Below are 17,289 nucleotides of genomic sequence, written 5' to 3' on the forward strand. Positions count from 1 at the left end.
ATCTCCAGCATCTATTTGCATATTACTTGATGTAGATCAATGTTTGCGTTTTGTGTAACGTTTGATGCAGAACAATGGGATGAACTGAGCGCGGGGTTTATGGGACGTCATGCAAATTTAATCATGAAACACTTCTTGCTTTGCTGTATGTACTATGAGCTGCTTTACATTTCCAGGCTGGCCTACAAGCTACCGTGTACTGTATGGGACCTGGCTGCTACATATTATATTACTGGACAGCTCTAGACCGGGCTGAAGGGACTGCTCCTCTGTGTGCAGATGGTATATCCAACTTAACCCATTAATGACCGGGCCTGAAAAGGCCTTAAAGGGTTTGGCTGAGATAAAATGACTGTTAATGCTTGTAATTTATTAATGTAAATACATTTGTAATATACTTACACCTTCCAAAGTGGCCCCGTTTCCAGATCCTGCCGTGGGGTACTTGACGGGTGACGTCACTTTCTGGTCCCTGTGTTGATCTTCAATTATTTTCCGGGTATACGACAGGTAACTTGTGACGTGCCCTGTATGGCTGTCCAGCTGTACAGCACATAATGCGCATGTGCGGTCCCTGCTGTTCTCGAGATAACAGCAGGGACAGCACATGCGCATTACGTGCTGTACAGCTGGACAGCCCATACGTGTCGTATACCCGGGTGTAGAATTATTTTTTTTGTTTTAACGACCTAACTATAGGAAAAGCGATTCTTGGCAATGTTTTTCTTTATTTCTTATCCTGTCCAGGATCCATGCTAAATAACCTGTTAGATTAATTCTTCAGGGTATTACGGTCGTTTAGATACCTAATATGTGTAGTTTTTTTTTGTTTTTTTTCAATCCTATTACGGTATAGTTTTATTTACAATTCTATATATTTTTTTCTTATGTATTAGCATACTCCTGTATGCTAATACATTATACTGTGTCACTGTGACACCGGCTGCTGTTAGGGCGGCACATAGTGTGCCCTAACAGCAGGCAAACTGAATAGACAGCCCTGGGGTCCTTTCTAGGTTCCCAGGCCTGACTGCAGGGGGGGATTCCCTGCTCTTTGATCACGTCACCGGGTTTCCAGTGATGCGATCAAAGATGTTCCCTTTGATCATGTTACGGACTGCGGCGGTCAAAGGGTTAAACAGCAGGCTGCTCTAAGATCAGGAGCTGTTAGTTACAGGAGCGCTCATCAGCCTCTTCTGTAGACTAAGCACCAGCACCGCGTGCCATCAAAAGGCGGTGGGTGGTCGTTAAGGGGTTAAGGAGACCCTGCTAGGGCTCTGAATATACATTTATTTTCTAAGTAATGTCCGAATATAATGTGTACATTTGTGTTAAGTATCTGCCTCGATTACTGCCATTTTGGATTAATTAAAGCCATCATGACAATTTTCAGGGAAGAGCAATGACATCAATAAGCCATTTCTCATCTGAAAAATTGCTGCCACATGACTGCCTAAAGTTACTTTTTATAATACCATGAGAGTGCATTGTAGTCCTGTCTGAGGCCCCCTGCACACAACTGTAGATTTCATCCATAATTACAGTCCCATTCTTTTCTGGCCGACTGACACCTTCCCGTATATTAACAGTATGGTGTCTGTGCCTTAGAAATCTTCAGTAAAAAAATAGGACATGTCATATTTTTTTTATTTTACGGACCGTGCTCCTATACTTTATAATGGGAGCATGGTCTGCGAATGCCGACGACCGTGCCTGTAGTCACGGACTGTGGTTAAGGTCATGTGCATGGGGCCTTCTATTGTAAAACAGCAAGTCTAGAAAAAGCGATTAGCTCAGTTTCACTGGAATCCGTGATTCCCACAGTTTAGATGAGGACTGAGGAAATCTGATTATTGTTCGGTATTGGGGGTTGGAGTGATATGAAATCACATTATCATGTCCGCATGTCAGTGCTCCTTCATCTATCATTCATATCGGGACCTCAGGTGAGTTAGGCCGAGAACTTCTAACATGCAAACAAGAGCCGAGATTTCATTCAGCAAGATTATTGTTCAATCTAGGACGTTCCATGGTTTATGTATGAGGGTAGTTGCCTGACAACTGACCTGTATCTTAAAGGGGACACTGCAGGAAAGACTATATGTGACTGCATTTAAGCACCCAAGATTACTTTGCTTCAGCCTTATCCCAACATTCGCTGTATATAATTGGCGTGAGCTGGGAGGGAAAGTATGGCGCATGCTCACGGGCAGCACCTGCTCTGTAAGATCTGCTTGTCCTGGTAAAAAAAACAACTAATATACTGCAATACATTAGTATATTGTGAAGTCCCCTAGCAGGACTAATAACAAAAAGTAAACATAAATTTAAAAAATTTGATCTATACCAAAAAAATATTAAAAACAAAAAAAAAAACCTTTTTCCATTTTCACCCGAAAGAAATTAAAAAAAAAAAATAACTGGCATCGCAACCGTAAAAGTGTGAATTATTACAATGTACCATTATTTTATGCGCATGGTGAACACCATAATAAAAAAAAGTGCAAGAATCACAGTTTTTTTTGTTACCATTTCCCACAAAAATGGTTCTAAAAAGCGATCAAATATTATGTATCCCAAAATGGTAGCAATAAAAACTACATCTCATCCTGCATAAAACAAGCCCTCACACCGCTCAATCTATGTAAAAATAAAAAAAAGCTATGGCTCTCAGGATTTGCAGACGCAATTTTTTTTTCTTTTTATCAAATAGTTTTTCCCTTCTAAAAGTAGTAAAACGATATAAATTTGGTATCCCCGTAGTTGTCTCAACCTGCAGAATAAAGTTGCATTATATGGTACAATAAATGGTTCGGTGAAAAACTGCAACTCGTCCTGCAAAAAACAAGACTTTATATGACATATAGACCGAAAAATAAAATAGTTATGGCTTTTGGAATGTAAGGAGGAAAAAAACGAAAACTAAAAATGGCTGTGGCAGTAAGGGGTTAATTAGTATCTAATAACAAAAAGCACGCGGTTACATGAATAGTTTTATACCCATCAAGCAAGGCTTAGTCCATGGGAAAAACTTTTCTACTAAAAGTGCGAGTTTTGGGCCGGTTCCGCCGCTCTCTGCACTTTAACCCGTTAGTGACCGCCAATACGCCTTTTAACGGCGGCCACTAACGGGCCTTATTCTGATGCATATGCCTTTTTACGGCACTGCATCAGGATGAGTAAACAGAGCAGGGAGCCGTCAAATCTCCCTGCTCTCAGCTGCTAGAGGCAGCTGAGGGCGTCCCTGCTCTGCCGGGTGAGATCGATATTAGTATCGATCTCACCCGTTTAACCCCTTCGCGCCATTTCACGTACAGTTACGTGATGGGAGATGGCCTTTTCGCGCATCTCCACGTAACTGTACGTGATGGAGATGAAGCTGGCTCAGGAGCTGAGCCAGCGACATCACCGCCGGGTGACAGCTGTATGTTACAGCTGGCACCCTGAGGTATCGGCCAGGACCGGAGCTAGCCTCCGATCCGACCGATTAACCCCTCACATGCTGCGTTCAATAGAGATCGCAGCATGTGAGGAGTTTATAGCCATCGGCACCCCAGCAACGTGATCGCTGGGTTGCCGGTGGCTGCAAAGGCGATCGGAGGGCTAATGCTTACCTCCCGATCAGCCTGTAACGGAATCCTCCTATGCCCCGTCGTCGGCGGGGCCCAGGAGGCTTCCGGTACCATCGGCAAGATGGCGCCGGCTCAGCTTCAAGCTCAGAAGCTGAGCCGGCGTCATCAGCAGTGGGTGTCCGCTGTATGTTACAGCGGACACCCCGATCTATCGGCAGGAACCGGAGCTAGCGCCGATTCCTGCCATTAACACCTTCAATGCAGCGATTCAATGCAATCGCTGCATCAAAGTGGTTTGTATGCAATCGGCAGCCTTGCCATGCAATGGCAAGGCTGGCGACTGCTACCATGGCAACAGGATGCCTAACAATGGTTTCCTATCTGCCATTACGTTAGCCGATTAGGCCCCGCCCGGAGGCGGAGCCTGATCGGCTTGCTGTCAGTGAACAACATAGGTAGTGCAATGTATTAGAACATCAAACAAACAGTTGGACCTTCAAGTCCCCTAGTGGGACTAAAGAAAAGTGTAAAAAAAAGTGTAAAAAAAGTAAAAATAAAAGTTGTAAAACATACAATAAAAGTTTCAAATAATAACACAAAACACAATCGCCCTTTTTCCTTTATCAAGTCATTTATTATTGAAAAAAATAATAGTCATACATATTTGGTATCGCTGCGACCGTAACAACCTGAACTATAAAATTATTATGTTATTTATTCCGCACAGTGAACGCCGTAAAAAAAAAACCTAAAAAATACTGACATAATTGCTATTTTTTGGTCACTTTGTCTTCCAAAAATTTTTATAAAAAGTGATCAAAAAGTCGCATGTACCTAAAAATGGTGCCTATAAAAACTATAACTCGTCTCGCTAAAAATAAGCCCTCATACAGCTCCGTCGACGAAAAATTAAAACCGTTATGGCTCTAACAACTTGGCGACAGAAAAAATCCATTCTCTTTACAAAACTTATTTTATTGTGCAAAAAGTTGTAAAACATAAAAAGTGCTATAAATTAGGTATCACCGGAATCGGACTGACCTGCAGAATAAAAGTAACATGTAATTTATAATGCGTGGTGAACGCTGTATAAAAAAAAACTAAAAAAATATGCCAGAATTGCTGTTTTTTGGTCACCTGGCCTCCCAAAAAAAAAAGGATAACAGGTGATCAAAATGTCGCATGTACCCCAAAATGGTACCAATAAAAACTACAGCCCGTCCCGCAACAAACCAGCCGTCATACCACTATGTCTATGAAAAAAAAAAATTAGTCAAGGCACCAATAAATCAGGAAAGAAAAATATGTAGTTGTGCCGGCTCGAGGGGAACATTTCTTCTGTTTCAAGTGGCGAATTATCAAGGCCCCTAAAATTAGGGAACCAGGAAGGGGAGGGCCCAAACATATCTGCTGGAAACGACGGTGCCCGTATTATACCAGGACAACACTTTCCCAGCAAAATTCCCCAAACTTCAAAGGTGCCGAGTGTGGACCAAAAGGGGAATAAGTAAAGACCATTTATTAGTGCGACACCGGCCTGTGCAGAAAGGATTGCTCCCCAGCATAACACACATCTATGGATCATTTTATTGTTTTTTTTTACCCCACTATACCACCTGACTATGCCCCTTATATACTCTGCCCGCCTTACATGTACCCCCACATTATAAACGGAAACACCAGTAAGACTCAATACAAGACTACTACAAGCAAAATCCACACTCCAAAAGCCAAATGGCGCTACCTCCCTTCTGAACCCTACAGTGTGCCCAAACAGCAGTTTACTTCCACATATATGGCATCGCCATACCCGGGAGAACCCTTTTAACAATTTTTGGGGTGTGTATCTCCAGTGGCACAAGCTGGGCGCCACATATTGGCATATCTATTGAAAAAACATTTTCACTCTGCAATATCGAGTGCACACCAATTTCTGCCAATCACCTGTGGGGTTAATATGCTCACTACAGCCCTAGGTGAATACCTTGAGGGGTGTAGTTTCCAAAATGGGGTCACTTCTGGGGGGTTTCCACTGTTTTGGTCCCACAGGGACTTTGCAAATGCGACATAGCGCCCAGAAACCAATCCAGCAAAATCTGTACTCCAAAAGCCAAATGGCACTCCTTCCCTTCTGAGCCCTACTCTGTGCCCAAACAGCAGTTTATGACCACATATGTGGTATTGCCGTACACAGGAGAAGTTGCTTTACAAGTGTTGGGGTGCTTTTTTTCATTTATTTGTTGAGAATATGAAACATTTTCAGCTAAAACTACGTCTTATTGAAGAAAAAGGATTTTTTTTATTTTCACTGCCCAATTCTAATAAAATCTATGAAACACCTGTGGGGTCAAAATGCTCACTACACCCCTAGATGAATTCCTCAAGGGGTGTAGTTTCGTGAATCGAGTCACTTTTGGGGAGTTTCCACTGTACTGGTATCTTAGGAGCTTTGCAAAAGGGACATGGTGTCAAGAAAAGAATCCAGCAAAATCTGTGCTCCAAAAGCCAAATGGCACTCCTTCTCTTCTGATCCTTGCCGTATGCCCAAACAGCCGTTTATGACCACAAATTGGGTATTGCCGTACTCCAGAGAAGTTGCTTTACAAATGTTGGGGTTCTTTTATTCCTTTATTTGTTGAGAAAATGAAAAATTTTGAGCTAAAGCTATGTCTTATTGGAAAAAAATGTTTTTTTTTATCTTCACTGCCCTATTCTAATAAAATCTATGAAACCCCTGTGGGTTTCAAAATGCTCACTACACCCCTAGATGGATTCTTCAATTGGTGTAGTTTCTTAAATGGAGTCACTTTTTTGGTGTTTTCACTGTTTTGGTCCCTTAGGGGCTTTGCAAATGTGACGTGGTCTCCGCAAACCATTCCTGCTAAATTTGATCTCCAAAAGACAAATGGCACTCTTTCCCTTCTAAGCTCTGCCGTGTGTCCAAACAGCCGTTTATGACCACATGCGGGGTATTGTTTTACTCGGGAGAAATTGCTTTACAAAAGTAGTGGTGCATTTTCTCCTTTTAGTCCTTGTGGAAATTAGAAAAAATTAGCTAAACCTACATTTTCTTTGAAAGAATGTAGATTTTCATTTTCACGGCCTACTTCCAATAATTTCTGCAATAAACCTGCGGGGTCAAAATGCTAACTATACCCCTAGATAATTTCCTCAAGGGGTGTAGTTTCCAAAATGGGGTCACTTTTGGGGGATTTCCACTGTTTTGGCGCCGCAAGAGCCTTTCAGACCCGACATGGAGCCTAAAATATTTTCTAATAAAAAGGAGGCCCCAAAATCCTCTAGGTGGTCCTTTGTTTCTGAGGCCGGTGCTTCAGTCAATAAGTGCACTAGGGCCACATGTGGGGTATTTCTAAAAACTGCAGAATCTGGGCAATAGATATTGAGTTGCATTTCTCTGGTAAAACTTTCTGTGTTACAAAAAAAATAGATGAAAAATGAATTTCTGCAAAAAAAAAAAGAAATTTGAACATTTCACATCTACTTTGCCTTAATTCCTGTGAAACATCTAAAGGGTTAATAAACTTTCTAAATGCTGTTTTGAATACTTTGAGGGGTGAAGTTTTTAAAATGGGGTGACTTATCGAGGGTTTCTAATATATAAGGCCCTAAAATCCACTTCACAACTGAACTGGCCCCTGTAAAAATAGCCTTTTGACATTTTCTTGAAAATGTGAGAAATTGCTGCTAAAGTTCTAAGCCTTGTGAGGTCATAGAAAAATAAAAGGATGTTCAAAAAACGATGCCAATCTAAAGTAGACATATGGGTGATGTTAATTAGCAACAATTTTGTGTGGTATTACTATCTGTCTTACAAGCCGATACATATAAATTTAGAAAAATGCTAATTTTTGCAATTTTTCGCTAAATTTTGGTGTTTTTCACAATTAAATACTTAATGTATCGAGCAAATTTTGCCAGTAACATAAAGTCCAATGTGTCACGAGAAAACAATCTCAGAATCGCTTGGATAGGTAAAAGCATTCCGGAGTTATTACCACATAAAGTGACACATGTCAGATTTGAAAAAATAGGCTGTGTCCTTAAGGCCAAAACAGGCTCAGTCCTTAAGGGGTTAACCCTTCAGATGCGGTGCGCAATAGCGAGCACCGCATCTGAGTGGTTTTGGAGAGAGGGAGGGAGCTCCCTCTCTCCCCCACCGACACCCGGCGATATGATCAGCGAGTGTCTGTGTCTCTAATGGCAGCCGGGGGCCTAATAAAGGCCCCCAGGTCTGCCTGGAGTGACTGCCTGCTAGATCATGCCGGAGGCATGACCTAGCAGATGCCTGTCCATTTTAAACGGACAGGCAGTAATACACTGCAATACAAAAGTATTGCAGTGTATTATAATAGCGATCGGAGAATCGCATATTATTGTCCCCTAGTGGGACTAGTATAAAAAAGTTTAATAAAGTTAATTAAACAAAAAATGAAAAACCCAGCTTTTCCCCTTACAAAATGCTTTACTATTAAAAAAACAAAATAAAGTAAAAAAGTTACACATATTTGGGATCGCCGCGTCCGTAACGACCCCGACTATAAATGTATTACATTATTTAGCCCGCACGGTGAACGCCGTAAAAAATGTAATAAAAAACTATGGAAAAATTGCTGTTTTCTGTGAATCCTGACTTAAAAAAAATGTGATAAAAAGTGATCAAAAAGTCGCATCTACTCAAAAATGGTACCAATAAAAACTACAAGTCGTCCCGCAAAAAAAAAGCCCTCATACAACTGCATTGGCGATACAAAAACAAATAATTTTGAAAAAAAAAGCGTTTTTACTGTGTAAAAGTAGTAAAACATACAAAAACTATACAAATTTGGTATCGTTGCAATCGTAACAACCCGCTGAATAAAGTTAGTGTGTTATTTATATCACACGGTAAACGCCGTTGATTTAAGACACGAAAAAGAGTGCCAAAATTTCAGGTTTTTTTCTATTCCCCCCCCCAAAAAAAAGTTAATAAAAGTTAATCAATAAATAATGTCCCCCAAAATGGTGCTATTAAAAAATACAACTTGTCCCGCAAAAAACAAGACCTTATACAGCTATGTCGATGCAAAAATGAAAAGGTTATATCTCTTGGAATGCGACGATGGAAAAACGTAAAAAATGGCTTGGTCATTAAGGTCTAAAATAGGCGGATCATTAAGGGGTTAAAAAAGCAAACATTTTAGCCGAAATCTATGCCAGATCCTGGCTGGCCTAGATTTCACTTACTGGCGCACGGAAAGTTGCAGATACGTCAAATTTATTAAGAGCCTACTCCAGCTTGTTTTCTATTAAGACGGGTATGAAATGCCAGTCCTAATAAATTCCCCCTATATGTTTACTTTTCATATACATTGATAAAAACCGGGAACAGATGTCAACCCTGGGAAGAAGTAAACGCATTGAGAGCCTTACCATTGCCTCACCCTACAATTTGACCAGGAAATCACATAGCTTAGGCCCCGTGCACACAACCGTAGTGTTCATCCGCATTTACGGATCAGATAATCTGTGGACCCATTCATTTCCACAGGCCACGGACACCTTTCTGTATATTTAGCGATGTGTGTTTGGGTATGTTCACACGGCCTATTTACGGACGTAAATCGGGCGTTTTTGCCCCGAATTACGCCCGAAAATAGCGCCTCAATAGCGCTGACAAACATCTGCCCATTGAAAGCAATGGGCAGACGTTTGTCTGTTCACACGAGGCGTATATTTACGCGCCGCTGTCAAATGACGGCGCGCAAATAGACGCCCGCGTCAAAGAAGTGACCTGTCACTTCTTTGGTCGTAATTGGAGCCGCTATTCATTGACTCCAATGAATAGCAGCGCTAATTACGGCCGTAATTGACGCGGCGTTCAAGCGCCTGCACATGCCGGTACGGCTGAAATTACGGGGATGTTTTCAGGCTGAAACATCCCCGTAATTTCAGCCGTTACGGACCCCCGCCGTGTGAACATACCCTTTGGGTCGTAGAAATGATCTGCAAAATATAGAACATCCTATTCTTGTCCGCAATTGTGTCACGGAATCGTCCATGGGAGCTTCCGCACTTCCAGATGGCTACAGATGTGCATCCGTGTTTGCTGATCTGTATTTGCAGACAGTGAAAACCCTTAGGCCTCATGCACACGACCGTCGCCATGTGCGCGGCCGTGATTTTCGGGTTGGACGGCCGCGGGCCGCCTGCAAATCGCGGGCCGTGCACATGGCCGTGTGTATTCATTTCTATGAGCTGTAATAAGACATGCCCGTTCTTTTTGCGTTCCAGGCTCCTGGGCCATACACGGACCGTGGAAACTACGGACGTGTGCATGGGCCCATTGGAATGAAGATTTGCGGCTGCAAAAATATGTTCTTGTGCATGGGGCCTTGGCAGCAGCTGTAGAACTTGATATTTTAAATATTTTTGGAAGAACTGTCAAACTGGAATTAAATGAACATGTTTTCCCGGATTGTACATTGTAAAGACTTTGTTTTCGCGGTTACAGTATGGTTTCTGCATTGTAGCTGCTCCACATGTTTTTTCAGACACCAGGAAATCTTGTGTTACACAGTTGTCAAGTGCACAGTCTTGTGACAAATAAGCTCTACCCAAGGCAAGGATTTGAAAATTAGTAGCTGAAAATGCGTCATGAGATAAAAATCTTAATTTTAGTATCAAGTAAAAAAGATTTATAAAAAAAAAATAAAATTATACAGGGAGGAGTTTTAAGCATTCATTACTGCCTCCTGCTGAGAAGTGAGCTTTAGGGTGCTAGGAGCGGGGGCAGGGACGTGACAACTGCTCCAAGTTGGATTCACCCATGGTAAATTTTTACACTATGGATTTGGATGCAGCTAAACCACCAAATTTTTCTGCACATTTTCTGTGGATTTCAACCTTTACAAAATCTGCTGCAAACTTCACCCATTACAAAGTAATGGATTCACTACGGCTAAATCTGTACTAAATTGCTTAAAAAAAATATAGATCTGGATAGGTAGGAACGTTTTAGTATTTTGGAGTTGCTCCTTAGGGTATGTTCACACGGTTAACAAAATACGGCTGAAAATATGGAGCTGCTTTCAAGGGAAAATAGCTCCTGATTTTCAGCCGTTATCAAACTAGCGCTTTTCTATTGAGTCAATAAAATACGGCTCAAGAAGTGACGTGTGCTTCTTTTTACGGGGCGTCTTTACGCGCCATTATTTGAAAATGAGACTTAGAAAAACACCCCGGCGGAGCAGAACGCCGTATTTCCCATTGAAATCAATGGGCAGATGATTGTAGGCGCTTCCGTTTTGTCAGCCGTTTTTCGGGACGTTTACGGCCCGAAAATAGCCTGTGTGAACATACCCTCAAAGAGGACCTGTTTGCTCTCCTGACATGTCTGTCTTAGTGAATACTTGAAATCTCCATTGCATCTCCACTGCATCCCAATTCTGAAGAATCTTTTCTAACGAGCCTCACACACACGAGCATGTTCGGTCCGTGATATATGGTCCGTATGTCAGCCGCATTTCCTGGACCGAACACACTGCAGGGAGCCGTGCTCCTAGCTATCTATGATTCTAGGAGTCCCTGCCTCGCTGCGGGAAAACTGTCCCATACTGACAGTAGTTCCGCGGAGAGGCAGGGACCCCTAGCGTCATAGATAACTATGATGCTAGGAGCCCGGCTCCCTGCAGCGTGTTCGGTCCGAGAAATGCGGCTGACATACGGACCATATATCACGGACCGAACATGCTCGTGCGTGAGGCTCCTTAGAAAAGAGTCTTCAGTATTGGGATGTGAATCCGGCCTTAGAACTCTGCGTTGTGCCATTCCTAGAAATGTATGAATAAATTGACAACTGGGCGTTACCATTTCTCTTGTCAAAGGGGCGTGTCCCTATACAGTCTCGCGCTGTCAGCACTGATTGGACAGTGTCAGTCTGCGTAGGGACACACCCCTTAATGGTAACATCCAATTGTCAATTTATTGAAACATTTCTAGGAGGAATAACAGAGGAACGGCACAACATAGAGGTCTAAAAAAGATGCTCCAGAATGGTTAGTGAATACTGGAATACCGATATTTTAAAAAACAGAAGATGTCCAGTTTTATGTAAATAAAGTCTAATCACTGTAATGAATATATGCTTTATTTCCTCACCATTTTTAAAATCTCTGCTTGTTGTTAGGGAATCAAAAGATTAATAATTTACACCGAGAGGCTGACAAAACACCTGGTTAAACAAAGCTTACATTGTACAAAAGGTAAAGGAGAAAAAAAATTGGAACAGATTCACATACCATTTGTGTGCATTTGACATATATCTGATATACACTTTTTATAAATATGCTCATGTGTTTTTGATATTACAATATGATATATATTAAAAGGGAAAAATAACACTACTTTGCTATAAACTCACCTGAGAACATATTTTATGGTGACTAAACTTGAACAAAACGGTAAAAGAAGAAGTTAACTTTCCCACTTCGGATTCCACCTTGATCTCCCGGCAGAATGAAGGAACATATTAATGTAATAATACTTCTGTCCACTTGATGCTACTGTTGCTCCAATTTTATTTACACTATAAGACGATGTCTTGCCTTCAGACCCTGGAGTGCAGCTTTCTGCAGCTATTCTAAGGCCGAGTTCCCACGTAGCACAAACACTGCGGAAAATCGCATGCCCAGGCTGCGGAGAAAAAATAATTAATATATTGACCTGCGGTGCAGAATTTAAATCCGCAGCATGTCATTTTTTCTGCTTTATTTTTGTGCGTTTTCCCCCATTCCGCAACAGAAAGTCAAGTGGTATGACATTTGAGGTGGAATCGCAGCGGAAAATTGCAACGCAGAAAAAAAGTTTTTTTTGCTACGCGGCTTGCCGCAGCGGAAATTCTGGCCAGAAATCTGCACTACATTGTGGTTTTTCGGACGGAATGTGCTGCAGGTTCCAGTCAGATACGCTGCACAGTTTTGACGCAGCGTATCTGACCTGTGGGAACCTGGCCCAATAAACCTGCAGTAGCTTCTCTCTATCAAGAACATTCTTCCCCTCCAGTTTGTCACTTGTGATTATTGTTCATGCAGCTCTTTACAATTTATCCCGACGGCTGCTCAAAATGTAACACCTGAACTACATGAGGCACAGCAAGCCAAGTATATTAAATGTAAACTGCTAGAAAAGTGCAGCATTAATAATGACAGCATATGCCATCTACCACACAATCAATCATTCTCATAGTTGTGGCCAGCGAAAGATACCCATTAAACCTGTGTGTTATACATTTAAAGAGGTTCTGCAGTTTGGGCAAACCCTAGGTATTCTGATTGTGAGGGCCCCATGACTGGAAACCCCATTGTCGGTTATTCTCATTACGGTGTCGTTTACATGTCACTCAATAAAGGGCATTTTTAGATCCGGTACCCCATCTATTATCTCAACATACTGTATTTTACTAGTGCTTGGCCAAGCCAGACAACTACATCTGGTGGTCAGTGTCCAGTGCATGGCGGACTGTGGGATAATCAGTGTCTGACGCTTAGGCCGGATTCACACAAGCATGTTCGATCCGTGATATACGGTCTGTATGTCTGCCGCATTTCCCGGACCGAACACACTGCAGGGAGCCAGGCTCCTAGTATCATAGTTATTTATAACGGTAGGTATCACTCCCTTTCCGCAAAACTACTGTCCCGTATTGAAAACATGATTACAGTACGGGACAGTTGTCCCGCAGCGAGGCAGCGACTCCTAGCGTCGTACATAACTATGATGCAAGGAGCCCGGCTCCCTGCACTGTGTTCGGTCCGGGAAATGCGGCCGACATACAAACCGTATATCACGTACTGAACACGCTCGTCTGTCCGAGGCCTAAGAGGACAGTGGTACAGTTTCTGCATCTAGTGTGCAGTACATTTTATTCTTTTATCCGATGTTCAGTGGTGTGATCTCTGTAGGGTAGCGAAAGCAATACTTGGTAGTCACAAAATAAGTTGGCAGTAGAAAGCCGGTTATCTTAGGGTCCTTTTACACGGCCCAATATGGGCTGAAAACAAGCACAGATTAACGAGACAGCTCTTATTTGCTCCTTTTACATGGAGCAATGATCGGGTATGTATCGGGATGAGCGATCGTTACTCCGATTGCTCGTCCCCGTACATTTCCATTATGTCGGCAGCACATTTTACACAGGGAGATGCAATGCCGACTATCAACCATTTTATTAGTCGCATAAACAAGCAGATCAGCCGATGAACGAGCATTTGCTCGTTCATCGGCTGATGGTTGCCCTGTTTACAAGGGAAATGATCAGGCACAAGCGACCCTATGAACGCTTGTTTTTCCAATCATTGGCCCATGTAAATGGGCCTTTATGTAAAGATTTGCAAGCAGGGCCGGCCTTAGGGTAGATGGCGCCCCGTGCAAAATTATCTTTCGGCGCCCCACGCCATTATAAAAAAATGCCCCATAAAAAAGCATAATTCCTTCCCACAGTATAATGCCATATATAGTGCCCCCACACAGTGTAATGCCCCTTTAGTGCCCCCCATACAGTATAATAATAATATTTAATAATGTAATATATTATAACGCCTTCAAGGACACAGTATTTTGTCCTCTAATTGTGCCCACACAGTGTTATGCCCCCTAAGTGCCACACATATTATATTGCCCCCTGTAGTACCCCTACACAGTATGATGTCCGCTTAGTGGCCTCCACAGAGTATAATGCCCCCACAGCCCCCCTAGTAGAAAGTGCCCCCTGTAGATTGTGCCGTACAGCCTCCCTGTAGACAGTGCCATAATCCCCCACCTCCTCCTTGTAGACAGTGCAAAATAGCCCCCACCTGCCCCTTGTAGAGTGTCATACAGCCCCACCTCCCTCTTGTACACAGTGCCCCCCACCGCCCCCTTGTAGAAAGTAACATACAGCCCCCACATCCCCCTTGTAGAGAGTGACATACTGCCCCCCACCTCCACCTGACAGGATCCTTGCGTAGGCCGGCTTGATCCAGAGATGTCATCACGCCTACTGTGCAGGGATCCTGTCCCTGCGCCTCATAGGCTGCAGGCGCCTCTGTAGCCTGCTACAGAGTTTCCCAACCTTTTTGGACTTGAGCCACACCTGGAAAAAAAAAAATCCTCAAGGCCCCCCTACCAAAAATTGTTTAGAGAAAGACAGAAAATAGCTAAAAATAAGCACTACATTCTTAGGGTATGTTCACACAGCGTTTTGTTGTAAGGCGGAAAAAATCTGCTTTTGAATTGACAGCGTTATTTGATGGGGGTTTTTTTGCGGTTTTTTTTAAGCCGTTGAAGCGAATGCAAAAGACGCAGCAAAAAAAGCTCCAAACGAGCGCCACAGCTATTTTCTTCCTACTATTAATTTAAATTGGAGGTCAGAGGTGGAAACCACTTGAAGAACATCAGCCCCCCCCACTCACAGTAAAATGACCATTGGCCCCCCACTCACAGTAAAACGACCATCAGCCCCCCACTCACAGTAAAACGACCATCAGCCCCCCACTCACAGTAAAACGACCATCAGCCCCCCACTCACAGTAAAACGACCATCAGCCCCCCACTCACAGATGCCCCCTGTAGATAGTACCGCACAGCCCCCTGTAGATAGTGTCACACAGCCCCCTTGTAGGTAGTGCCACACGGCCCTTTTGTAGTTCGTGCCACACGGCCCCCTGTAGGTCGTGCCACACGGCCCCTTTGTAGGTAATAGGGATGTCACGATACCTGAATTTGGACTTCAATACCGATACTTCGTTTAGTATTGCGATTTCGATACCAAAACGATACTTTGCCAACAGTAATAAAGAAAAAAAGTTCTTCCATTTTCTGATGTGAGGCGCGAGGTGTGATGATGAATTTAACCTCCACGTGCCTCACATTAATAGTAATTAACCCCATCATGTTTCTCAGTCATAATGGGTTAATATGTAAGGTACATGATGGGGTTAATTACTATTAATGTGAGGAACATGGAGGTTAAATTCATTACACCTTGTGCCTCACATTAATAAGTGAAAATTTTTATTTTTTATTTTTTTACAGCGCACACATCATAAATGACGCAAAAAAATTGTTGTGCAGGTTATTACGGCCGCGCCAATACCCAATATGTGTATATTTTATGTATTGAGACTTATTATAATGTTTATTGTATAAAAAAAAAGGCGTATGTGTATTTTTAAAAATTTAACATTACTATGTTTTTACTTTATTTTGAAACTTTAATATACTGGCATATATCAGATATGTGCCAGTACATTAGCCTGTGTATGTATAGTACACAGGCAGTTGTTAGGACATACCTAAGTATGCCCTAACAACAGGAAATATGGTAAGACAGCCCTGGGGTCCTTCAATAGACCCTGGGCTGTCTGCCCATATATGGTATGTCCCTCAATCGCGTCACAGGAATTCCCTGTGACGCGATCCAGGGGCATCCCCCCTCCTCACTTTCCCCTGAATGCTGCAGTCAGCTTTGATCGCAGCATTCAGGGGAATAGCAGCGGAGATGAGCGGTTTCTCTGATCTCCGCCGTTATAGAGCGGGGCTGCGGCTGTGTAATACACAGTCATTGCCCCGCTCCTGACATTAAGTGTGCGCGCGGTCAGCATGAGGTGATGCGGCCGGCGCTGCACTAATGAGCGGCGGCACAGACACCGAAGACAGAACACGGGGGTGTTTTGCAGTGCGGCCACCATGTTCTGTCTTCAGTGCCGCCGCTCATTAGTGCAGCGCTGGCCGCATCGCATCATCCTCACGGCGCGCACTTGTCAGGACTCAGGAGCGGGGCAATGACTGTATTAGACAGCCGCAGCCCCGCTCTCATTCATCATGTATTACTACACTTAGCTGTGTGGCTGGAACCATTTGGGGATGCACAGTATCGAAGTTTCGATGCATTGTGCATCCCTAGTAAGTAGTGCCACAAATCCCCCCCTTGCCGCACAGCCCCCTTGTAGGTAGTGCCACACAGATCCCTTGTAGTGCTACACACCCCCTTGTAGGTAGTGCCACACAGCCCCCGTTGTAGGTAGCACTCTCTTCCTGTAGATAGCGCCACTGTAGCTCCCTGTGGCTGGGGATTACGCTCCTTGACGGAGTGCTTAATGTCTCTGTCCATATATGAACAGTGACATCAGGGGCGACTAACTCCTGAAGCGGAATCCCTGTCCACAGCGTTGCAGATGCTGTGACCGGGGATTCCACTCCAGGAGAAGCCCCTGACGTCTCTGTCCATTTAGTCGGGGGGTGCCATCTACAGGGGTTCTGCAAAAAAATCTCCTCCTCCTCCTCCTCACATCCACTTCGCGCTATGAGGAGGAGAGAAAGCACGTCCGTGGCAGTTGTCCAGAGGAGTGTCGCGGCACCCCTGGAGGGTTCTCATGGGAACCTCATGTTGGGAACAACCAGCCTAGTAGATCGCAGAGCAGGGAGATACTATAGTGTTGAATAGTATCTGCCTGTTTAGCAGGGCCGTATTTACAACTCACGCTGCCCTAGGCACTAAGCCTGAATATACCCCCATTACAGGCCTATTTAGTTTAGCCAATTATCATCATGATTCGCTCGTTTCTGACCAATTATAATGATATTTGGTCAGTGTTAACAAAGGGGAAGATCAATTACAAAAACTTTGCTTATCGTTAATCTTAAATGAGAAAAAAAAAATGTAATACACCCGGCCGTAGTC

The sequence above is a fragment of the Rhinoderma darwinii genome, chromosome 5 (assembly GCF_050947455.1).
Source record: "Rhinoderma darwinii isolate aRhiDar2 chromosome 5, aRhiDar2.hap1, whole genome shotgun sequence".
Classification (NCBI taxonomy): domain Eukaryota; kingdom Metazoa; phylum Chordata; class Amphibia; order Anura; family Rhinodermatidae; genus Rhinoderma; species Rhinoderma darwinii.